At 51.9% G+C, this 25,669-nt stretch overlaps 1 protein-coding gene across 1 annotated transcript in view; it reads left to right on the forward strand.

Moving 5' to 3' along the window:
- CFAP46 (cilia and flagella associated protein 46) overlaps positions 1 to 25,669 on the forward strand; it is a 1,558,477-nt gene that overhangs the window by 964,767 nt on the left and 568,041 nt on the right. The window lies entirely within an intron of this gene.

The following is a 25,669-nucleotide window of genomic DNA, read 5'->3' on the forward strand; positions in this document are numbered from 1 at the left end:
GTGTGGACCGCATCTGCATTATACCGTAATTTGTTTAATACCAGAGCGAATATCTTAGAGGAAGGCCTAATAATTTTGATTGCATTTTCTATATTGCACTTTACCATTAGTCATTTTAATTGTAAGACGTTTACCGATCTCTAAAGATTAAGTAGTTTTGAGGTTGCTTGCTCTGAATCAAACTCCTAACTTCAAATCATTTAAGATGTGGGCAGCAAGAATTGACTCACTAGGGTATCTACCTGGCCCAGTACTCATTTAAAGTAGAACATTTGCTCTCATATTGTTACTCCTACATTTACAGCAAATCCACGCTGTTTGGAATTCTCATATTCGCCAAGAAGTAATCTTGAAAATTACAATTGTTTCACTTTCCCTCCCTGTTGCACATGTGTACATGTAACACGTCATTCTGTAGTAGGGGATCTCTGTGTATAGTCATAATCTAGTGAATAGTCCCGCCCATGTGCGTGGACCCCGGAGCAATCAAACATAATCTCTTAAGTCGTCAAAAATGCAGACCTGCACAGACACTTAAGAGAGAATTTAAAGACAGATAATGCAGCCTATATCCACAGGCTACACTGTCCAGTACTTCAACTAGAAATTCCACCAAAAACCCATGAACAGCACAGCCTGTCCAGTGTTCTCCACAGAGAAAAACCTTCCCCTACCAGCAAAAGCCTCTGGAATAATAGAGAGAAAGTAGTGGACAGAGAAGCCCCATAGGCTGCCATTATGTGGCTCAGAACAGGATACTGTGCCTTTAAGAGAACTTCCCAGAACTCTCTCAGTATCCCAGAATGCACAGCAGGTCCCTTTTACTTTCAGTTCTTTTTTCCGGCTCCTGCAAGCAGGACCCTGGAGCATTGAGCTCTCCATTTCTAGGGTTTCTTTACAGATTTTTTCACTTTTCAATTGTTTGAGTGCTTTCATTTGAAGTACTTTGGTGCTTTCTTCCTTGTGTGTGTATTTGAGCACTCTTTTATTTGCCTGCTTTGTTGACAAATGCCCAGAGTGTTCGAGGAAGAAAGCCAAGTCGGACCCACACGAGGTGTGTATCATCTGCCTTCCCTCATCTCATGTCCCGGAGGAATGTGACATTTGCCAGACCTTCTCCTGCAGGACCCTGCGAAAGAGGATGAAAATCAGGCTCCAAGGCTTAGAAGATAGAAGACTGAAGGCACAAGGTGGGTCTAGACATATTCCATCTGCCCATGCTGAGGCCTCTGGGGGGCTCCCAAGGGGCAGGAAGACAAGCAAACGTCCCTGTTCTCCGCCGGCGTCGATAGCACCGACGATGGCGTCGAGAGGGATGACTGCAGTCTGTTCCTTGTCTCCCCAGGGCTTTGGGTCGAAGCGGCGTCGACGTTCGGTGTCGAGGGAACTGACTAGGCCGCCGTCGAGATCGCCGTTGACGGTATCAACATCGTCGTCGTAGTGGAGTCATCGCCGTCGCGAGGCGGCCTGGTGTCGGCGCTCGCCGTCGAGACGACACCGCCGTTCGCCATCGGCGAAGAAAAGAACATCGGCGTCGAGGGGATCCTTGACGTCGAGGAGGACGTCGAGGTCTCGCAAATATTCGGCGTCGAGGAGACTCTCGCCGTCCAGGAGGCGTCCGCCGTCGAGCAGGAGGCGTTCGCCGTCGAGAAGGAGGCGCTCACCATCGAGAAGGAGGCGTTCGCCGTCGAGAAGGGGGCGTTCGTCATCGAGAAGGGGGAGTACGACATCGAGAGAATGACGGTCGGCGTCGAGGCGACGTTCTTCGACGACAAAGAAGCGCAGAAGGAGTTCTGGCGCCAGGAGTCATTCTTGGTCCACTGGGGCGCGCCGGCGACGTTCGCCAATAGGAGACTCTGTCTCTCCATTGCCTCCACCTACGAAGAAGAAGGAGTCACCGGGCTCGGTGTACTCTGAGGTATATACACCTCCTAAGCCGAGGTTGCCTACCCCTCCTCCTCCCTTGCCCAAGGAACCTCCGCCACGGACTCCCACTCCGCCTCCGCTTCCACCGCCGCCTCCTCCTCATTCACATCCTCTGCTTCCGCCTTGTGGACTGCCTGCGGTTCCTCCGAGGACGGCTTCACTACCACGATACCCGACGCCGCCTAAGGGGACTCCTCAGCCGAGGCCCCCGGTCAGGCCACAGTCGCCTGCTCCCTTGAGGCCTGTGGAGCGCCCGAAGCCGAGGAGATCGCGCTCTCGCTCCGGCCGGAGGGGGAGATCGCAATGTCGTCACCGGTCATCGACGAGATCGAGGCAACTCCACAGGAGGCGCAGATCAAGGTCTCACATGGACTCTTCTGGGACCAGGGACTACTCGCTGACTTTGTCGGTGTCCCCTTGGACGAGGGTGTCGCCTGTAGACAACATCGACTCATTTCAAGATGTTCTGCTGAGGGTGCGGTTAAGTTGGGCATCACGGTGATGGTGCCTACGCCCACGACGTCCGTGATTTTCGAGGCGCTACATAAAAAGCACCTGTCTTGACCGTTGCTGCCTCTAGTACCAGGATTGATGGAGCCCGTCAAGGAGTTGTTTCTCACTCCGACGGTGACGAAGGCGGCCCCCTCCAGGCTCATCAAGAAGTACCGGGCTCCGGATTCTGACCTGGCTTTTCTTAGGATGGATCTGACACCGGACTCGGTAATAGTGACGGCGGCTAGGAAGCAGCATGCCACCACCCCGTCGTCTACAGTGCCTTCTGATAAGGAGAGCCGCTGGATAGACTCGGCAGGCAGGAAGGTCTGTGGGACAGTGTCTACTACAAGAAAGGCAGCAAGTGCTGCGGCTTTGCTAGGGCGATATGATCGTGCCCTATGGGAGTCCCTCCAGCAATTTGCTGAGCTCCTTCCTCGAGAGAAGAAAGAGGACTTTCAGGAGATTCTGAATGAGGGGATGCTGGTGTCGAACCAACTCAACAGCGCGGCTGCTGATGTGTCTCTTCTGGCGGCACATGGGTACTGCCATGGTGTTAACCAACGGCGCCACGCTTGGCTTCGACTTACATCTCTCAAGCCAGAGGCTCAACAATGGGTGGCCAACCTGCCTTTCTCAGGGGTAACCCTGTTTGGCAAGCATGTGGACGACGAGATGGCCCGCATGAAAGCGGAGGCCGAGACCCTGATGGCTGTCGGGTTGGAGAAGCCCAAGGAGAAGAAGGCCTTCCGCCCATTCCAGAGACGGTTCGGGCGCAGGACAGAGGGCAAGGGCAGGCTTCGGGACAGCAGCAGCAACAGCAGCAGCAGTTCCAGAGGCCCTTCCAGAAGCGCCAGAAGGGCAGAGGCGGCCAGCAGTCCGCAGCGGCGAACAAAGGCCTGGCTGGGTCTAGGCCCTGAGCGGTTACTTCCCCTGCATCCCTTATCCACTCCGGTGGGGGGAAGCGTTCAATTTTTTCTGGCAGAGTGGAGAAAAATTACTCAGGACAAGTGGGTTCTCAATATTGTTTGCAATGGATACAGTCTTCGGTTCTCCAGCCCGCCTCCAGCAATTCCTCCGGTCAGCTCGTAGTTTCGGCTACGCGAGCTTCAGGCGGAGGCCGATACCCTGTTAAGGAAAAGGGCGATATAAGACTTACCTCTGCCTAGAAGGGGAAGAGGTCTGTACTCGCGGTTCTTTCTGGTTCGCAAGAAGGACAAGAACGAGTTCAGGCCCATTCTGGATCTGCGACAAGCTAACAAGTGGATTCGCAGAGAGAAATTTTGCATGCTGTCGTTGCATCAGATTTACCCTCAGCTGCAACAGGTAGACAGGCTATGTGCTATAGACCTACAGGATGCGTACTTCCATGTGTCCATTGCACAGAAACACAGGAAGTTCCTGCGGTTCCAAGTCGGCGCCAATCATTATCATTGCAGCCATTCGGGCTGAAGTCTCCGCCCAGAACATTCTCTAAGTGCATGGCAGGGGTAGCTGCACACCTGAGGAAGAAAAAGGTGTTCGTCTACCCGTACCTGGACGATTGGTTGATCAAGGCCTCCTCGTTCTCAGAAGCTCAAGCGCACTTCTAGAAGGCGTGCGTACTCTTGAACAAGCTGGGGTTGCACATCAACATGCCCAAGTCTGTCACGACTCCAGTCCAGTGCATACAGTACTTGGGAGCCTCCATCAATACGCTGTCAGCAAGCGTGTCTCCTTCGGAGGAGAGACGATTATCACTCCTTCGGAAGGCTCAGGTTCTTATGACCGCTCCATCTACAACAGTGAGGACGGTTCTTCTCTACTGGGGTCGATGGCTTCTTGTATGTTCCTTACGCCACACGCACGGCTGAACATGAGACCATTGCAGGAGTGCTTGGAGGATCAGAGGAAAGGGTTTTGGGACGACAAGAAACGACTGTCTCTGCATTCTCTTCAGTCTTTGAAGTGGTGGTGTTCAGCGGAGAATCTCCTCAGAGGGGTTCCCTTCCACAAGGACATTCCCACACAGACTATCATGCGGATGCATCTCTACACCGCTGGGGGGCGCACTCCGGAGACTTACAGATACAAGGAACGTGGTCCCTGACGGAGTCCACGTATCACATCAATTTCCTGGTACTCAGAGCTGTTCACTTGGCACTGAAGGCCTTTCATCCGTCCTTCCAGACCAACTCTCTGCTTGTACAGACGGACAATACGACCACGATGTATTACCTCAACAAGCAGGGGGGTTTGAGATCACGCACTCTGTCGCAGCAGGCGCAGGCGATCTGGCGCTGGCTTCTGGCCAGAGGACTGACGATAACGGCTACCCATCTACCAGGTGTGCAGAATGTTCAGGCGGACGCACTGAGCAGGCTGATTCAGGAAAACCACGAATGGGTCATAAACGACGAAGTACTAGGAGAAGTCTTCGCAAGGTGGGGGACTCCCGAAGTAGATCTGTTTGCCACCACCAAAAACAGCAAATGCCGAGACTTCACCTCCAGGTACTACCAGCAGGGGGCGCTGGGGAATGCGCTATGGATCAACTGTTTGAACAGCTTTCTATACGCTTTTCCACCTATTCCCCTGATTCCGGCGGTGCTCATCAAGCTGTCCCAGTCCAGGGCGCGGATGATCCTGATTGCCCCGGAATGGCCCAGGCAGTGGTGGTTCACGGACCTGCTTCACCGGTCTCTCCTTCCTCACATACGGCTGCCGTGCCGGCCGGACCTTCTCACGAAGTTTGGGGGGCAGATGGTGCACCCCAACCTCTCATCTTTGAGTTTGGAGGCATGGCTCCTAAGATAGTGCAATATGCCCATTTGAATCTACCAGAAGATTGTATGGACATACTGAAGGAGGCTAAGCGACCTTCCACTAGGACTTCCTATGCTTACAAGTGGAAGAGAATCTGTATCTGGTGCAAGTCCAAGAACTATGATCCAACGACATGTAAGGAAGATGTCATCCCTCCGTATCTTCTACATTTGGCGCAGTCTGGCCTTATTTTCCATTCCATTAAGGTTCATCTTGCTGCGCTAACTGCCTACAGGAAATGCCCTTCACAGACTTCCTTCTTCCAGATCCCTGTGGTCAAGGACTTTTTGGAAGGCTTGAAGAAAGTGTTCCCTCCAGTCCGGCTTCCTTCGCCTTCATGGGAATTGAATGTGGTGCTGTCCAGATTGATGAAGGAGCCTTTTGAACCTATTCATAAGGCTTCGTTGCAGCACCTGTCCTGGAAGGCGGCGTTCCTCGTGGCCATCACATCGGCCCGCAGGGTGAGTGAAATTCAGGCGTTGTGTTGCCAAGAACCTTATACTGTATTTCATGCTGCTAAGGTTGTTATGCGTACTCACCCTAAATTTCTTCCAAAAGTTATCTCTGATTTCCATGTTAACCAGATCATAACTTTACCTACGTTTTTTCAGAATCCTTCATCTCTAGCGGAAAGGTCCCTGCATTCCCTGGATGTTAGGAGGGTTTTGAAATTTTATCTGGATAAAACCAAAGATATTCGTCGGTGTTAGACTTGGCTGTCTCTAGTTGGCAGAGGTATACACTTCTGACAAATAGGGACTCACCTCCTCTAGTCGGGGCAAGGGGATCACACACTTAGATAACCCCTGCTCACCCCCTTGGTAGCTTGGCAAAGCAGACAGGCTTATCTCAGAGGCAGTGCGTTAAGCATTTATGACCACACACAGTAATAGAGTGAATACACTACAAATGGACACGACACAGTAGTATTATAAAAATAAGGATTTTTATATAAGGCTTAGCACAAGACCAAATAACGACAAAAATATACCACAATCTTAATAAATACTCTTGGAAGGAAAAATAATAAATCTGAAAGAAACACATTAGTATTAGATTCCTTACCTTAGAATAGATAACCCCTATTCCTTACCTCAGAATATCCCCAGGCGTCAGACTGGATCTGGAAATTTTTGCGTAGCAATACTCTGCGCGTCGTTAGGTGTCGTCTCCGGCTCCGCATCCGTCGTCGGCGTTGTCTGCGCCGGGATGACGTCGTCGGAGTACTTAGACGCCGCCTATGCGCGCTGACGTCAGTTCTTCTTTTTTCCGCGCCAGCTAGCGCAGATCCGGAGAAGCTCTACCCCTTAGTCACTTTTTGACTAAAACTTTTTGATCATTTTGATCTTCTTCGAGTCGCTCGACTCTTCAGGTGCCAGTAGGGATGCCCGGGTTCAAGCCCTGCTCGAGGTGTAGTCGACTGATGTCGAGTACCGACCCCCATCGCTGGTGTCTGCAGTGCCTAGGCCTCGACCACGACGACCGTTCCTGCTCCGACTGTCGAGCTCTGACGTCAAAGGCTAGGCGGGAGCGGTCCCGCAAGCGGCTCGAGCTCCGACAGTCAGCCCCGCGCCATTCGAGGTCCCGGTCCCATGGGAGGTCGAGGGATCGGTCGCGGGGATGGAGCCCTCGCAGCTCCGGAAGTCGGCATCGGTCTTCTGGTTCCTCCTCAGGTAAGAGGCATGAGAGGTCAGAGCGGCGTCATTGCTCCTCCGACCGCCCCCGACGCTTGCCCGACGCGGCCGGGGTTTTGGGTGGCACCGCCCACGCGGCTCCGCAGTCGCTAGCGCCGCATCCTGCCCCATACCTTCGGGTCCCTGAACAGGGTACGACGCCGGAGGAGATCGAGCGGTACCTCATGGCCATGAGGTCGCTCTCTTCTCCACCGGACCCCACGGCGCCTTCGGGCCCAGTGGGTCTGGCTTCGGGGCCTGGCGGGTCGAGTGCTCCGGCACCGACGCCGCAGACAACTTCGGCCTCGGCGCCGCCGGCGACTTCGATCCCGGCGCCGCAGGCCCCGGCCGGATCCGGATCCGGATCTGGATCCGGGTCGACGCCGGTCGACCTCACGACCTCACCGGCGCCGTCCCCAAGGGTGTCACCACCGGCGCCGACTTTGGTCGACGCCGCCCCGGTTCTTCTGTCAATACCGTTCAGCCGTCGACACGGCCCCGTTGGGCGCCGTACGAGACGGCTTTGGGTACATTCTACTTTAATGAACAGGCCCCAATTGTTGTTCCTGGCTACCAGGCATTGGGCGATGACGAGGACTGGGAGGGGTCTGAGGACCCTCTGACAAAGGAATGTCAGGACCAAACGGACTGGACAGAGGAGCTTGGGGAAGCCAGTGGCCTGGACATCTCTCCAGACACTGGTTTTGTCTCCCCTCCAACCGTGGCTACGGAGGAGGGGGCAGCCTATAGCGTAGTTCTGATGCGGGCGGCTAAGGCCTTAAACCTTACGCTCCCCTCAGCGGCCGTGAGGACTAATCTCCTCACCGAGGTCCTCAAACCGCAGTCAAGCTCGGTCGAGTCTCTGCTGCCGTTCAATGAGGCCTTATGTGACGTTCTGCTGGGCACCTGGTCCAAGCCCGCCTCAGGACAGCCTGTGGACAGGAACGTGGCCAGACGCTACTGCCCGGCTCCGGGTGACCCAAGTTTCCTGTCGACCCATCCCACCCCTGAGAGCCTGGTTATCCAGGCCTCTAACTCCCAGACCGCATTCCCGTCAGCACCTCCCGACAGGGAATCCAAGAGGTTTGAACAGTTTGGCAAGAAGGTGTTCTCGTCCCTTAGTCTGGGACTGCGGTCAGTCAACACCGCATGCCTCTTGGGCCGCTACACCCACACCCTATGGGACACGGTTGCGGACGTGCTGCCACAATGCTCTGAGGAGGTCAGGGCTAAACTCACCCAAGCCCTGGTGGAGGGTCGAGATGCGGCACGGTACTCTATCCGGTGCGGACTGGATACCACCGATACGCTAGGCAGAGCGATGGCCACGACAGTGGCGGTCAGACGCCACACCTGGCTACGGTGCGCCAATTTTTCGGCCGATGTCCAGGCCACGCTTCTGGACATGCCGTTTGATGGCCGTCGCCTGTTTGGCGACAAGGCAGACCACGCGCTTGAGCGCTTTAAGGACTCCAGGGCTACGGCCAAGTCCTTGGGCCTCTCGGATCCGCGCCAGCAAATGGGTGCCTTTCGCTCCTTTCGTGGCCAAGGAAGGGGCGCCCCCACACGGACTGTCAGCCACATGCCTCAGCAGAATGTCCAGCGCGGTGGCGGCCGTGGGAACCGCCGGGGAGGCGGTCGGGGTCCCAGGCAAGGCCAGTCCGCACCCGCTCCCGCAGCTCCCGCCTCAAAACCTTCCTAGTCGGAGTTTTCAGGCCCATGTGACGCCGGTGGGGGGCAGGGTCCGCCATCACCTCTTCCACTGGCGCACAGTCACATTGGACAGGTCGGTGCTGCAAATAGTCCGAAGGGGCTACTCCCTCCCCTTCAAGGCGACCCCTCCAGCCATGCCACTGCAGTACCACCGCGTGTCGGGGGACCACTTGCAACTTCTACAAGAGGAAGTTACGGCCCTCTTGGCCAAGGGGGCCATCGAGCGCGTTCCTGGGCCAGAAGTAAGCATGGGCGAATTTTGCAAATTCGCGATCTGCGAATTTGCGGATTTGCAAATTCGCGATCCGCAAAATTCGCGAATTTGTGCGAATTTGCGGATTTTTGTTTTTTTGCCTGTTCGCTGGGTTTTTTGCGTGTTCGCTGAGTTTTTTGCGTGTTCGCGGGGCTTTTTGCGTCTTCGCGAGCCGCTTGCATAGCGAAGTTACCCATGCAGTAGTTTATGGGAGAGGGAGAGAGAGAGAGATAGATAGAAAGAGAGAGAAAGAGAGGGAAAGAGAGGGAAAGAGAGAACGAGAGAAAGAAAGAGAGGCCGGATCTCTGAAGGGCCAGATTCCTGAGTTGCCCCTACAGAACATACAGCTTTTTATTTTTAGCAAAGTGCATATGAAAATTTTGCTGTAAAGGTCTCTTTTAGTTTAACCCCTCCTGACAACTCAAAATGGGTGTATTTGCCATCCTCTCCCTTCTTCCTGTTTTTTATATCTGTAAGTGCTTCCTGATGAGGTTTAATTCCTTGGACAGGTGCCTCGTTGCCTACTTGTAACTATTCTCGGACCCTGCTTCAAGGGTCAGAGCAGGGTCAGAGAATAGTTGCAAGTAGATAACGAGGCGCCAGGAAGCAATTAGCAGCAGGTGTCCAAGTTGAAGTTAATTTGTTTGTAACCCTTTTGTAAAAGGTTACAAAGAAATTAGGTTCAACTTTTGCACCTGCTGCTGTAATCCTTGCTTGGCTTAAAATTCGTCCCCGCTGATTCGCGGATTTTACCGCGATTTCGCGAAATTCGCGGATCGCGAAATCGCGGAAAATCCGCAAAATCGCCCACGAAACGGATTTTACGCCCACCCTTAGCCCGAAGTAGGGTGTGGTTGCTACTCCCACTACTTTCTGGTCCCCAAGAAGGGCAAAGGGGGCCTACGCCCTATCTTGGACCTACAGAGCTTCAACGGCTTCCTCCGAAAGGAGAAGTTCAAGATGTTGACTTTAGCTCAAGTCTTAACTGCCCTAGACCCGCAAGACTGGATGGTGGCGTTGGACTTGCAGGACGCCTACTTTCACATCCCTGTCCTGCCGGCCCACCGACGTTACCTGCGGTTCACGGTAGGCCTCGAGCATTTTCATTTCACCGTGCTCCCCTTTGGCCTCACAAGCGCCCCACAGGTGTTCATGAAAGTGATGACGGTGATCGCAGCTCATCTGCGCAGGTTGGGGGTCTCAGTCTTCCCCTACCTCGACGACTGGTTGCTGAAGGCGGGCTCGCCCCAGACAGTCGTCAGCCACCTCCAGATTACGGCGGATCTCCTGCACCTGCTGGGGTTTTCCATCAACGTGCCGAAATCACACCTGTGCCCCTCTCAGAAGCTCCTCTTCATCAGAGTTGTTCTGGACTCGGCACAGTTTATAATGTAGCAGTGAGTCCGGGATATTCAGGCTTTGATTCCCATCTTCCAGCCGCTATCCCGAGTTTCGGTCAGGTTGACGCTGCGGCTCCTGGGGCTGATGGCTTCCTGCATCCTTCTGGTGTATTACGCCCGGTGGCGGATGCGGGCTCTGCAGTGGGACCTGAAGTTTCAGTGGGCCCAGCATCAGGGCAACCTGTCCAACCATTTCCTGATCTCGGAGGGCACTGCGAGACAGTTGCAGTGGTGGCTCACGGACCGCGATTGGGTCAACGGCAGATCCCTCTCTCTTCCCCAACCGGAGCACGTGGTTATGACGGACGCGTCCCTCCAGGGCTGGGGAGGCCACTTGGGAGAGGCGGAGATCAGAGGCCTCTGGTCTCCGGCGGAGTCCCAGCTCCATATCAACCTTCCGGAGCTGAGGGCGATTCGTCTCGCACTGAAAGCATTCCTCCCCTCTGTTCGGGGGAGTGTAGTGCAAGTGTTCACGGACAACACCACCGCCATGTGGTACTGCAACAAACAGGGCGGTGTGGGGTCCTGGACCCTCTGTCAAGAGGTTCAAAAAGAAAACAGGCATTGATCATGCACCCTCACAGAATATATAATGATCCAAGTACTAATCACAAATTTATAAAATACAGTTCATTGATAGGAGAAAGGTTTCCATAATACGGATCCAGAGTCAAGCGTTAGACTTCAAATCTTTTATTTTATATTCATTAAAATTATTTCCAGCTTGTCCTGCCGACACGTGTTTCGTCTCTTTGGAGACTTTTTCAAGGCCAAGAAGACGGAAATAGTGCACTGGTATTAAGCATCACGAGTCTTGTTATAAGGAAATGTGGATGAATCCAAGTTCTACGGTCACATCAGAAAGAACAATCCTAGAGTCAATGTATAATGAGCACACAATCTTTATGATCCGGTTCACCGGTGTATAATCTTAAAGGGTATGTACTGACATCCAGAGCAGTGGTCAAAGGTTAGGAAGAATAAACTTAGTTAATAACACGTCATAGTTCGTGAAGGTGGATTCAATATTCTTAACTTTATATGCTGACCATGATAAGTCACTCATACGTCGTGGCGTCACCCTGGCACCTTCACCTTCCACCTTCATGAAGTATGACGTGTTATTAACTAAGTTTATTCTTCCTAACCTTTGACCACTGCTCTGGATGTCAGTACATACCCTTTAAGATTATACACCGGTGAACCGGATCGTGAAGATTGTGTGCTCATTATACATTGACTCTAGGATTGTTCTTTCTGATGTGACCGTAGAACTTGGATTCATCCACATTTCCTTATAACAAGACTCATGATGCTTAATACCAGTGCACTATTTCCGTCTTCTTGGCCTTGAAAAAGTCTCCAAAGAGACGAAACACGTGTCGGCAGGACAAGCTGGAAATAATTTTAATGAATATAAAATAAAAGATTTGAAGTCTAACGCTTGACTCTGGATCCGTATTTTGGAAACCTTTCTCCTATCAATGAACTGTATTTTATAAATTTGTGATTAGTACTTGGATCATTATATATTCTGTGAGGGTGCATGATCAATGCCTGTTTTCTTTTTGATATTCAATATTAGTGAAAAATTCATTTTTTTTGTGCTAATTTAACACTCCTGGTGGTGGGTGTTTGACAGGATAACAGTGCACCTAACATTAGAACCTGTTTACAAGTGACAATACACGTATACGTGTTTAGAGTATTGTATCATTCATATGTGCGGACGTTTTCTCAATCTTGAGAAACACTACCACCACATATCTGTTTTGCCCTCTGTCAAGAGGCTCTGTGTCTCTGGCAGTGGCTGGAACATCAGGGTGTGACCCTGGTGGTTCAACACCTGGCAGGTTCTCTGAACGCCAGGGCGGACAAACTCAGCCGACGGTGCTCGATGGATCACGAATGGTGTCTGAACTCGGACGTGGCGCGAGGTCTCTTTCAGCAGTGGGGAGAGCCTTGGTTAGATCTATTCGCCACAGAAGAGAACGCGCAATGTCATCAGTTCTGCGCGTTGGAATTTCCAAGGCGGCACTCGCTCGGCGACGCATTTCGCTGCGAGTGGAGTTGCGGTCTGTTATACGCCTTTCCGCCTATACCACTTCTGCCCAGAGTGCTGAAGAAGACCAGGTGCGACCGGGCCCAGGTAATCCTTGTGGCTCCGGACTGGGCTCAAAGGTACTGGTATTCGGAGCTACTCAACATGTCAGTCGGTCCCCCGATCCGTCTGCCTCTTCAGGAGGACCTTCTGTCGCAGCAGCAGGGGATGGTCCTCCACCCGAACCTGTCCAGTCTCCACCTCCAAGCTTGGAGATTGAGCGGCGACAGTTGAGGCCATTTTACTTGCCTCCTGAAGTTTGTGATGTTATTCTGGCAGCCAGGCGTCCCTCCACTAAGTCGGTATACGCCTGCCGGTGGAACAAATTTGTGGCATGGTGCACAGCAAAGGCTGTGGATCCCCTTTCTGCCCCTCTTTCTGAAGTTCTTCACTTCCTTCTTTCTCTTGCCCAGCAGGGCTCTGCTCTGGGCACTCTCAAGGGCTACCTTTCTGCCCTTTTAGTCTTCCTAAGGCTCCCTGATCAGCCTTCCTTGTTCAAGTCCCCTATAGTAACTCGCTTTCTGAAGGGCATCACACACATGTTTCCACCTGTCCCTTTTGTGATGCCTCAGTGGGACTTGAACCTCGTTCTTACTTTCCTGATGTGCGCTCCCTTTGAGCCACTTCACTCTTGTCCTCTCCGTCTTCTCACCTTAAAGACGGCTTTCCTGGTTGCCATCACCTCTGCCAGAAGGGTGAGTGAGCTCCAGGCTCTATCTTGCAAACCTCCCTTTCTGTCTGTGCATCCGGACAAAGTGGTGTTGCGTACAAAACCATCTTTCCTGCCCAAAGTAGTCTCTGCTTTCCACATCGGGCAGTCCATCACCTTACCCTCCTTCTTCCCGCCTCCGCATCCCTCAAAGGATGAAGAGCGGCTCCATCGTCTGGACCCAAAACGTGCGCTTTCATTCTATGTGGATCGCACACGCCAGTTCCGGGTGGATGACCAACTCTTTGTTGGCTACGTGGGTGCGAAGAAGGGACGGGCGGTGCATAAGCGGACCATCTCTAGGTGGGTTGTCTTATGCATCAAGGCGTGCTACTCCTTGGCTAGAAAGGAGCCTCCAGTTGGGCTGAGGGCCCATTCCACTCGGGCCACGGCGGCTACTACTGCCCTGGGTCGGGGAGTCCCCCTGCAGGACATTTGCGAGGCGGCAACGTGGGCCTCGCTGCACACCTTTGCGAGGCACTACTACCTGGACAGTCAAGTCCGGAGGGATGGCTTCTTTGGCCGTTCTGTCCTCCAGGACTTCCTGGTGTGAGTGTTGGTTCGCAGACCCACCACCGGGGTTGGTATTGCTGGGGTATCTATTCTAAGGTAAGGAATCTAATACTAACGTGTTTCTTTCAGATGAACAAGTTACTTACCTTCGGTAACGATATATCTGTAAGAAACATTACTTAGTATTAGATTCCTTACCGCCCCACCCATCCTCTCCGTTCTGCGAACTGATACCTAGGGTTAAGGTTCTTGCCCTTTCAGGGCCCTAGTTTCTTGGCACCAGTGTTGGTTCTACCATGGCTCTGCGTATCTGGTGCTGAAAAACTGTGGCTAAGAACTGACGTCAGCGCTCATAGGCGGCGTCTAAGTACTCCGACGACGTCATCCCGGCGCAGACGACGACGCCGACGACGTGCAGGGGTATTGCTTCGCAAAAAAATTCCAGATCCAGTCTAACGCCTGGGGATATTCTAAGGTAAGGAATCTAATACTAACTAATGTTTCTTACAGATATATCGTTACCGAAGGTAAGTAACTTGTTCATATAGGCTGCATTATCTGTCTTTAAATTCTCTCTTAAGTGTCTTTGCAGGTCTGCATTTTTTGACGACTTAAGAGATTATTTTTGATTGCTCCGGAGTCCACGCACATGGGTGGGACTATTCACTAGATTATGACTATAACAGAGATACCCCTACCACTGAACTGGAGTCACAGGACAGAAACTAGTCTTTCCCTACATCTCAAATTACTGTACTGGTGTACTTTTAAGCATCAGTGAATCCATTTACAAGAGACAATTTACATTTTGTTTTTGGATAGCTTGAATGTGAACTCTTATTTTAAGATATTTGTGTCTCTTAGTGAAACCAGACCTTCAAATTACCTCTCCAAATTTTACTTTTGTCAGTCTAATATTTTACGCTTTCAAAGAAGGTAGTTGTGTGTCACACAGGCCTTTTAAAAATGTTACATGAGATTATAAGGGCATATTGGTTCTGTTATGTACCAGTAGTCATCATATACAGATGGCCCTTCTTTAGACTACTCCTTAGATGAATGAGATGTATCTACCTCCTTTGCCACCACAAGACCACAGAATTCAAAATATCTTATTTTCCATTTCATGTTATCCTACTACTTTCAACCAGCTCCTCCCCTCACAGGTTTTGTGCTTTTTAACAGAAGGTGCAACCGCAGAACCACATATTCTTTGTTTCTGTATTCCATAGACCTCAGTCCTTGCTGGACCAGGGCCCGCCCAGCTCTTTCTGTCCAAGGTTTTGACAGGGTAAGTATTGTCACCTGGACTTTCTGGCTATGGACACTCATAGACTGCTTGTGTCTGAATCTGTGAGGCTGAGAGGGGTGTTGGTTTGTCATCTTTTTCCATTGGAACCTGTGCTTTTTTTTGGTCTTCAAACCTGAATAAGTACTGCTGCCTTTGGGGTTTTCAGAGGTTGCTTACCTCAGGACCTTGCAAGGGTAAGGTTTCTGATGGTCCATTCCCTTTCCCCTTTGGTGGTGCTGATTCCATATTATGTTCATCCTGGATTTTGGGGTTGTTGATAGGCATTTATCCCCTCCCGTCTTCCTCTTTTCGATCAAAAGAGGTGAGCTACATTGCATTCTTGTAGGAGCTACACTGCTGTTTGTATGTATGTGGAATTTCTCTAGTGTGAACATAACCAAAAGACCGTGGAGCACTTTACATGGTCAAAGACGAGTATATAGTCAACACGTTATAGCTCCTAAATGTCAGGTATGGGGTAATGTCAAAACTGGAGTATTACCAGCCATGGCACAGAAGAGACTGTGGAAATCAGTGTAGACTCTGTGGTCACGCCCCAGAGGACATCGTCCATGTGTTATGCCTCTCCAAAGCCTCCTTATATGAACAACAGACAATACTTCGCAAAGAGTTTAAGAGAAAGATAAGAACGTTTAGAGAGGACCTGATACTTAACTGTGCAATGGTAAAATTCCTCCAGAGTGTGGAGAAAAAGATCAAGGTTGTAGATCTTATTAAAGCAGAAGGACACTCACTGTGTCACCTTAAAAGACTTCTAAGCTCTTTATATTCTTTTATCTTGTTTTAAAATAGTGTTCTTCAATGTATTTTCATATATCATTCTTTTAAACACAAGCACTTGAACATTTTTACTTAGACAAATTTGGACAGTTTTAGGAAAATGAAAGATGTATTTTTACAAGCATAAATTATTGATTTTTCAGTAACAATTAAATGTATTGCATTGGTTTTATTAACTACGCAAATAAACTTAAACGTAACTGTCCACGTTATAGCTGGTTTGTGCACTGTTAATTCATTGTGATGTTGTGTTCTTTAGAGAGGTGCATCTTCAAATCTTTCCTAAATTTGAGCAAAAATGGGGCAGTCCAGTTGTATAGGGGGATTGTAAGAAATTGGCTTACTGGTTGAGGGGGTTGACACTTTTTTTCAAGCAGCAACCACATTTCTTCTCAGTGTGCAGTCACAAGCAAACCTGAGCTCAACCCTCAGGTAGCTTTACACAGAGCAGTCAGGCTTAACTCAGGGAGCAATGCTGTAAGTATTTGTGCAGCAATTTAAACAGTAACACAGTGAGAACACACCAAAAGAGGGTACCACAACAGAGTTAGAAAAATAGAATACTTTTTTATAAATAAAACAAGACCAAAAAGACAAAAATTCAATCAAAAGAACCAAAGCTATTCAGTTTTAAAGATTTTAGTAAAAATAGTGCCAAAAAACTTAAACTGGAAATCTGGTGACGCTGGATAAGAACAAAGTCACAAGTTCAGGCTGACCGTGATGGAGAGTGGGTCGGCTTCAGGGACCCAGTTAGGATCGCTGAACAAAGTAGCTTCAGTCCTCGTTTGCGTAGCATTGTGAGGATCTACGTTGAATATGCGGCGAGACTGTGTGGCGAAGTCCTGTTGTGTTGTCATTGAAGATTCTGTGGATCAAGGCTTATGGTACAAAGTATGGAGTCTGGGATGCATTTCGCAGTCGGGGCAATGCGTCTGTTCCAAGGAGCTACGAGGCTGCGATGCGGACTCTGTAATCAAAGAGGGATGGAATGGCCTGTGCCGAGGATGCGTCAAACATCCGATGCGGCGTTGGGCTGTAATGCAATTGCGGTGATCCCAATCCATGCAGCAGCGGTGATGCATCAGTTCTGTTTGGGGTTGTGCTGCACAGCAGAGGAGGTGCATCAATGTTACTGGGTCCACAGAGGCTGGAATAGCACCTTAGGGACAATTCTATGGAAGGGAGTGTCCCCACTTGGCAGGGTAGACTGAGATGGCAGAGTGCAAGGTTATTGAGGCCTTCTGTCCCTGGCACTCTAGTCAAGAGGCCAGCCAACTAGTCCTCGGAGTCACTCTGGAGTTCTGTGTTCAATAGATGCAGGTCCAGTCCTTCTCACCCAGGAAGCAGGTCAGCACAGAAAAGCAGCAGCACAGCATACATGGGTCTGGAATTGTACTGAGTTGGTAGGGTCAGAAGCTCATTTCTTTACCCAGTTGTACCTTTGAACATGGGAGAGGCTTCTAGAGGCTCTCTTCGGCAGCCCCCTGGCCTGCTTCCTTCCCTGTCCTGGTTCCAGACTAACTACAGGGGATTCAAACAATATGCTACCACTACCGCAGAGCTGTCCTCTGAGGCTCAATTAGCTTTTTAGTTCAGATTCTGACCAGAATTTGCCACCACTCCGAAATGACAATGGGGATGATTTACCCCAAATTATGATGGCAACAGTTTATCCATGGATTTAGAGGAGGGTAGTAGGCTTGGTAGTAGGCTTGATATTTCACCTAATGCAGGGTTGATTTCCCCCCTTGGACTGCAAATTAAGGAGCATTCTTCCTTTGGTGTGGTAATCAGACATGTTGCTGAGGTGGTGGACCAACAACTACTTTCTCTTGAATTTAAGACTAACGTCCTTGCAGTAGTTCTTATGGGTACAGGGTGTAAGCCTTGCTCCTATCCACCGATAAACAGCCAGGTGGCCAGGCTTCACATACTGCCTCCTGGTGATCATAGTTCTCTTACACAGCATCATACTCCTAAGAGATTGGTAGTCCAAGCTTCTGCCAGCAAGGTGACTGCTAATTCTTTCACCAAAACCCCTCCTAACAGGAGGCCCAAAAGGATTGAGGCATTAATAAACAAATGTTCTCTATGAGCCTTGCCTTGAGGTCAAATCAATTCAGTATGCTTACCAGGCCACTATACTCATGCCCTCTGGGACATGAAATGTAAGATGTTGCTGACCGTTCCTGGAGATTTTAGGGCCTCATTGGCTCATACTATTCAAGATGGTTAGGATGCAGCCAAATATGTGATTCGTGCTGGTCTGGACGCTATTGATTGCTTGGGACAAGGCATTCGGCACTATTGTGGTGTTCTGTTGCCATGCGTGGATGTGATACACAGGTTTTTCAGGAGATGTGCAAGCATGCCTAATGGACATGTCTTTTGAGGGACCCTACCTAAATGAGGAAACACTTATTCTGCATTAGAATGCTACAAGAAAAGTTGGGCCACATGCTTTTTTTGGGTCTTTCATTCTTGCTAGACCAGATTTATCCTCAGTTTTTTCCCTTCCAAGGTTACTTCAGAGAGCTGGCGTACAGACAATGCCAGACATCCCTGCTCACTCCAACTGCAGTCACCCCAGTCCTTTCATGTCAGGGAACAGAGACCCCCCAGGCATCATGCAGATCACCAGGCATACCAGTCTTCACAGTCCCCCATCCCCTATCAACTTCCAAGCTGCTTTAGTTTGCCCTTAATGGAGCACATCAACCACCCTGTGGGAGACAAGTTCCAACATTTTTTTCCCAAGCAGAAATCCATCACGTCTGACGGATGGGTCCTCCTGACCACCCAGTAGGGCTATTTTCTTACTTTCTCTTCCGACCAATGGCAGCTTCCTCCCAAGTCATAGCGGCTTTCATAGGAGGACCTACCCATCTTACTACAAGAGAGGGGAGGGAGCTCTACAGTCTAAAAGGGCTCCACATCTTCACACTATAAATTGCCTTCTTGCAGAAGGACAAATTCAAAATGCTCATACCGACCCAGGTTTTCTCTGCCCTGAATCCGAGTGAGTTATTGGTAGCCTTGGACATGCAGGACATATACTTTCATGTTCCTGGCCTGCATTCCTAAAGAAATTGCCTGCAGTAAAAAGGTTGGCCAACAACATTCAGTTTCCCTTGCTCAGTTTCGGCCTAACAGGCACCTATTGGATTTTCACTAAAATGATGGTGTTTGTCACCCATCTTCGGAGGTTGGGTGTACCAGTTTTCTCCTAACTCGATGACTGGCTGTTGAAAGTGGGCTCCCAATGTCACTCGTAGACCACCTCCAGATGCCAGAAGGGAAAAAACTGAGGGTAAATCTGGTCTAGCAAGAATGAAAGGCCCCAAAAAAGCATGTGGCCCAACTCTCCTTGTAGCATTCTCCAGACAACTGCAAAACTCCTGACATCATTATCGTTCTTGATCAATGAGGTGAAGCCACACCTGACTCCTCCCCCTTTGGTGGGAGCTGTCTTGGACACGGTGCAGTTTAGTGATTTTCCTCCAACGCTGCTAGTCCAGGACATGCAGGCTATGATCCCGATGTGTCAACCTTGGTTTTGGAAGTTGTTGAGAGCAGCTTTTTGAATTTTTTGCCAGTTGGCATCATGAATCCTACTTGTCTACTTCATCCGGTGGAATACGTGGGTTCTGCAATGGGGTCCTCTGGCCCAGAAAATCTGTCAAATGTCATCCAGGTTTTAATGGAGACTGCACAAGATCTGCAGTGGTGGTTGTTTGACTGTAGCTTGACCAGCAGCAGATTCCTCTATCTTCCCCCTCCATAGCTGACAGTGGTGATGGATGTGTCACTGCTTGGTTAGAGAGGTAATCTGTGAGTGGTGGAGATCAGAGGTCTCCAGTGGAAAAGCACCTCCATATCAATCTTTTGGAGTTGCAGGCCATTCATCTGAAAGAAACAGGTTAGTGTTAGATTCCTTACCTTAGAATATCCCCAGGCGACAGACTGGATCCGGAAAGGTTTGAAAGCAGTACCCCTGCGCGTCGGTAGTCGTCGTCTGCAGCTCCAGATCCGCCGTCGTCGGCGCCGGGATGACGTTGTCGGAGTACTTAGACGCTGCCCTCACGTGCTGACGTCAGTTCTTCCTTTTTCCGCGCCAGCAAGCGCAGATCCGGAAAAAGCAGTACTTCTTTGTCACTTTTTTACTAACTTTTTCGATCCTTTTTGGATCTTTTTTCGAGTCGGTAGACTCTCTGTGCCGATAGGGATGCCCGGTTTCAAACCCTGTGCCGATTGTAACTGCCTGATGTCGGTTACCGACCCCCACTGTCGGTGCCTTTATTGCTTTGGGCCCGACCACAACGACAAGTCGTGCCCCGACTGCCGTGCCTTGACGGCGAAGGCTAGGTGGGAGCGGTCCCGTAAGCGCCTCGAGCTCCGGCAGTCGGCCCACGCCGTTCATGGTCCCGGGCGAGGAGCAGGTCGAAGGACCGTTCGTGGGGCCACAGTCATCGCAGCTCCGCAAGTCCACACTATTCGTCGGGCTCCAAGTCCTCAGGTAAGAGGCACAAGAAGTTGAAGAGACGACATCGCTCTTCCGCCTCCTGCCGATGCTAGCGTGATGCGGCCGGGGGTTTGGGCGACACCGCCCACGCAGCTCCACCGGAGCCGCAGGCGCCGCGGCCAGCTCCATACCTTCTGGTCCCTGGGCTGAACGCGACGCCGGAGGAGATCGATGCCTTCCTTATGGCTATGAGGTCGCTCTCTCCTCCGTCGGGTCCCGCTGTGGTGCCTTCGGGCCCGCGGCCCCGACTGGGAGCCCAAGCAGGCCGCACGGCCCCACTGGATCTGGGTCCGGATCCGGGTTGCCGCTGGTCGACCTTACGACCCCTCCGCTGGCGCCGACCCCCAGGGTGTCGCCCTCGACGACGTCGGCCCCGGTCCCCCTCTCGGTCCAAATCCAATGCCGCATTCGATGCCCAGAGAAAAGCAATTCTTCTATGATCCGGCCACATCCTTTGCACCTGACTATCGGGAGACGGGAGGCGAGGAGGATTGGGAGGGGTCTGAAGACCCTCTGGCATGGGAGTGGCTACGGAGGAGGGGGCTGCGCACAGCGTGGTGTTGACGAGGGCGGCCAAGGCCTTGGCTCTTGAGCTCCCCGTTGCAGCCGTGAGGACTAACCTCCTTACCGAGGTCCTTAAACCTCAGGCAAGCTCTTCTGAGCCTCTACTGCCGTTTAATGAGGCCCTTACTGACGTTCTGTTGGGCACCTGGTCCAGGTCCACACCGCTTGCCTTTTGGGCCGTTATACCCACTCTATGTGGGACACGGTCACGGACATGCTGCCAAAATGCCCGGAGGAGGCCCGGGTAAAACTTGCTCAAGCCCTGGCGGAAGGGCGAGATGCAGCACGGTATTCTATTCGATGTGGGCTGGATACTACAGACTCGCTGGGCAGGGCGTTTACACAACGGTGGCGCTTCGCGGCCACGCCTGGCTGAGGACCGACAACAATTCAGCTGATGTCCAGAACTCACTCATGGACATGCTGTTTGATGGCCGTCGCCTATTTAGCGACAAGGCAGACAGTGCGATTGAGCATTTCAAGGACTCCGGTCGGGCCAGCGCCAGCAAACTTCTGCCTTTCGCTCCTTTTGTGGCCAAGGAAGGGGCGCCCCTTCACATCCTGCCAGCCACGGGCTGTAGACTAACATCCAGCGCGGCGGCGGACGTGGTAACCGCCGTGGTGGTGCCAGGGGACAGCCGCGAGGCCAGTCCACTTCCACCCCTGCAGCATCCGCCTCAAAGCCCTCCTAGTCCGAGCTTTCAGGCCCATTTGACGCTGGTGGGGGGCAGGGTTCGCCATCACCTCCTCCACTGGCACACCACACATCGGACAGGTGGGTGCTGCATATTGTCTGAAGGGGCTACTCCCTCCTCTTCGAGGCGATCCCTCCAGCCATGCCACTGCAGTACCACCGCTTGTCGGGAGATCACTTTCAACTTCTGCAAGAGGAAGTTATAGTCCTCTTGGCCAAGGGGGCCATCGAGCGCGTTCCTGGGCCAGAAGTAGTGTGTGGTTGTTACTCCCACTCCTTTCTGGTTCCCAAGAAGGGCAAAGGGGGCCTACGCCCTATCTTGGACCTGCGGAACGTCAACGGCTTCCTCCGGAAGGAGAAGTTCAAGATGCTGACTTTGCCTCAGGTCTTAGCTGCCCTAGACCCAGAAGACTGGATGGTAGAATAGGCCTTGCATGATGCATATTTTGACATCCCCGTCCTGCCGGCCCACCGGCATTACCTGCGGTTCACGATAGGCCACGAGCACTTTCAGTTTACCGTGCTCCCCTTCGGCCCTACCAGCGCCCCTCTGGTGTTCACGAAAGTGATGGCGGTGGTCTCAGCTCCTCTGCGCAGATTAGGGGTGTCAGTCTTCCCCCTATCTCGACGACTGATTGTTGAAGGTGGGCTCCCCCAGACAGTCGTCAGCCACCTCCAGACTACAGCCAACCTCCTGCACCTGCTGGGGTTCTCCATCAATGTGCCGAAGTCACACCTGTGTTCCTTTCAGAATCTCCTCTTCATCGGAGCAGTTCTGGATTCGGCGCAGTTTCGGGTTTATCCTCCTGAACAGCGGGTTCAGGATATTCAGGCTCTGATTCCGATCTTTCATCCTTTATCCCGAGTCTCGGTCAGGTTGACTCTGCGGCTTCTGGGGCTGATGGCCTCCTGCATCCTTCTGGTGCATCACGCCAGATGGAGGATGCGGGCTCTGCAGTGGGACCTGAAGTTTCAGTGGGCCCAGCATCAGGGCAACCTGTCCGACCGTGTCCTGATCTCGGAGTGCACTGCGAGACAGTTGCAGTGGTGGCTCACGGACCGCGATTGGGTCAGCGCAGATCCCTCTCCCTACCCCAACCGAAGCACGTAGTAGTGGCTGATGCATCCCTCCTGGGCTGGGGGGCCACATGGGAGAGGCAGAGATCAGAGGCCTCTGGTCTCCGGCGGAGTCCCGGCTCCATATCAACCATCTGGAGCTGCGGGCGATCCGACTTGCATTGAAGGCTTTCCTTCCCTCTGTCCCGGGAAGTGTAGTGCAGGTGTTCACGGACAACACTACCGCCATGTGGTACTGCAACAAACAGGGCGGGTGGGGTCGTGGACCCTTTGCCAGGAGGCTCTGTGCCTCTGGCAGTGGCTGGAACACCAGGGTGTCACCCTGGTGGTTCAACACCTGGCAGGTTCCCTAAACACCTGGGTAGACGAACTCAGTTGCTGGTGCATGATGGATCACGAATGGCGTCTGAACTCGGACGTGGCGCACGGTCTCTTTCAGCAGTGGCAAGAGCCTTGGTTAGATCTATTCGCCACCGAAGAGAACGCGCAATGTCATCAGTTCCCAGAATGCTGATGAAGATCAGGCATGACCCGGCCCAAGTCATCCCTGTGGCTCTGGACTGGGCACGAAGATACTGGTATCCCGAATTACTCAGCATGTCAGTCGATCCCCCGATTCGTCTGCCTCTTCAGGAGGACCTTCTGTCGCACAGCAGAGGACGGTCCTCCACCCGAACCTATCCAGTCTCCACCTCCATGCGTGGAGATTGAGCGGCAACAGTTGAGGCCATTTACTTGCCTCCTGAAGTCTGTGATGTGATTCTGGCAGCCAGGCGTCCCTCCACAAAATCGGTATACGCCTGCAGGTGGAACAAATTTGTGGCATGGTGCACAGCAAAGGCTGTGGATCCCCTTTCTGCCCCCTTTCAGAGGTTCTCCTCTTTCTTCTTTCTCTTGCCCAGCAGGGCTCTGCTCTGGGCACTATCAGAGGAAACCTCTCTGCCACAGCCTTCTTGAGGCTTCTGATCAGCCTACTCTTTTCAAGTCCCCTGTTGTAAATAGGTTTGTTAGAATTGGGGGTCTCTGGTTGGCGCAAGTATGAACTTGTGACAAGCAGGGACCCTCTCCTCCAAGTCAGGGCGAAGGATGACCCCTTAGAATTACCCTTGCTCACCCTCTAGGTGCGTGGCGTGAGCAGCCAAGGCTGTTCTTCAGGCGCTATTCAGTTAAGCATTTGTAATCACACACACAGTAAAATATACCAATCCCCCCACAAATGGACACCAGGCTGTGAGTATATAAAAATACGCTTCTTTATGAAAAAATATATATCTCTATGCAGTTCAGACTTAGTACAAGACCAAATAACGTTTTTGTGGGGCCACAGGTTGTAAATAGGCAAGCTTCTTATGTTACAGTTCAAGTGTATCTTCTGTCTTGTTCACTCACTTGTAAACAGTTCTCTCAGTTCCAGTTATGCAATAATTGGGGCCTCTTGCCCCGTTCCTGGAAGGTATGGTGCTCCCAAGCGCCTCTGTGGCCTTTGCAGCGCTCCTCTGTACTCCACACAGAAGAAATCCCCGGGCCCTACCAATGCTCACGCATCGCGCGGTATGCTTGGAATGGAGACCAGAGAGGGGCTTGAAAAACCCTGGGCCTTTTCCAGAGGTGGGGGCTGAGCTGCGGAGCACAGCAGCAAGCAGGCGATGAGAGGAACCCCGGGCCTTTTCCAGAGGTGGGGGCTCTCAGCTGCAGTGAGGCGCAGGGAGGGGTGAGAGGTACTCTGGGGCCAAGGCACAGGGAAGGCTGATGTCGTCTTCAGGAATGCTCCCTTCTTTCAGGAATTGTCAGTGCAGAGGGGTTCCTTCTCAAAGCGGAGGATCTCCGGGAGGCAAGGCACAGCACAGGAGCCACAGAGGGGGGCTCCCTTCACAGTGCGGTGCGGCCTCTCCTGGGGGGGCAGAGCAAGGCATGGCAGCAGGGTGCAATCAGATGCACGGGCACAGGCTGCTCGTGTCCCCGGGATTCCGGCAGGAGGGGCTGAAGTCTCACTCAAGGGCTCCGTGAAGCAGGCAGAGGTAGAGGAGCGGCCGGCCTTAGCCCTGGGGCAGAGAGCGACTCCGAGTGGAGCGAGGCTCTCAAGGGCAAGAGGGCAGGCTGGCTCCCGAGTACCACTGCCCTAGGAGGGGGCGAGAGGGGGCAGACTTCACCTCCGTCGGGAGGAAATACTCGGCCTCAGGCAGGGGACGAGCCAAAGCACAGGAGAACCCACTGGTCCTGGGGTTCAGTTCAGGGGGCAAGCTCAACTCAAGCCCTTGGAGAATGTTTAAAGCACAAAGCAGCAAAGTCTTTTCTCATCAAGTCTTTTCCTCTCCTTTCTCAGCAAGACAAGCAGCAGGCCAGTCCTTCCAGCGTCTCTTCTCCTTCTAGTCGGGTAGAGGTCCTTTGTGGTAAAACAGGATTCTGATTTACAAAGAGCAGGGCTCCTACTTTTATACACAGTTTCTTTTGTCCTCACAGGCCAGGGGGGCCTTTGCATAACTGCTCTCAGCCTCTGAGCACTTGTTGGGGGTACTTCTGGCTTCTGCTTTCAGTGTGAGGGCAGGCACATCAGACGCTCCACAGGAGGTGGAGCCAGCATTGTGTGGACAGGGGCAGCCAGGAGTACCTTGATGACAGTGCTTCACTCTTCCTGGGCCAGGGGCAGGCTGAGTCATCAGTCGCTCCCCAGGGGGCGGAGCCAGCATTGTGGTGGCAGAGCACAGCCTGATTAAGAGTCAAGGGGCACTCCTACCTCCCACTAAGGTGTAATCCTTGCATTCACCACCTGTCATCCCCCAGCCCTGTCACTCACACATCCCAGTAGTCAGATACACATACTAGCAGAGGCGGGCTGAAATGGTTAGGCAAGCAAATGCTAACTTTCTAAAAGTATCATTTGCAAACACAGGATAATAAAATAAACTTTACTAAAAGAAGTATTTTATTATTCTGAGTTCAGGCATCCTAAACATTAATTTCTACCATGTTCCCTGAGCCTGCTGGGATTATAGAGTGTAATAATCCCAGCAGCCCATCTGGCCTAAAGGGGACAGGTAGCCTTTCAATAGTGAAAAACGAATTTGGCTGTAATTCACTATTAGGACATGCCACACACATCAGGGCTTGTCCTGCCTTACACTTACAATGCAC

This window comes from Lissotriton vulgaris, chromosome 5, assembly GCF_964263255.1.
Source record: "Lissotriton vulgaris chromosome 5, aLisVul1.2, whole genome shotgun sequence".
Taxonomy (NCBI): domain Eukaryota; kingdom Metazoa; phylum Chordata; class Amphibia; order Caudata; family Salamandridae; genus Lissotriton; species Lissotriton vulgaris.